The sequence below is a fragment of the Eimeria mitis genome, genomic scaffold, assembly GCF_000499745.2.
Source record: "Eimeria mitis Houghton genomic scaffold, Emh_scaff656, whole genome shotgun sequence".
Classification (NCBI taxonomy): Eukaryota; Apicomplexa; class Conoidasida; order Eucoccidiorida; family Eimeriidae; genus Eimeria; species Eimeria mitis.
Genome location: NW_013574706.1, coordinates 15,905 through 16,212, shown reverse-complemented (window position 1 = coordinate 16,212; position 308 = coordinate 15,905).

Below are 308 nucleotides of genomic sequence, written 5' to 3'. Positions count from 1 at the left end.
AGAAGAGCTCTGGCTCTGGCTAGCGGTGATGACGCCTCTGTCGCCTTTCTTTGTCTTCCTCTCATCATACGCATAAATTCGTCAAAGTCTATCATTCCGTCGTTGTTCAGGTCACCCTATAAATAAATAAATAAATAAATAAATAAATATATAAATAAATAAATAAGTAAATAGAGAAATAAATAGAGAAATAAATAAATAAATAAATAAATAAATAAATAAATAGAGAAAGAAATAAATTAATAAATACATAAATAAATAAATAAATAGGTAAATAAACAGGTAGATAAATATGTAAATAAATAAAT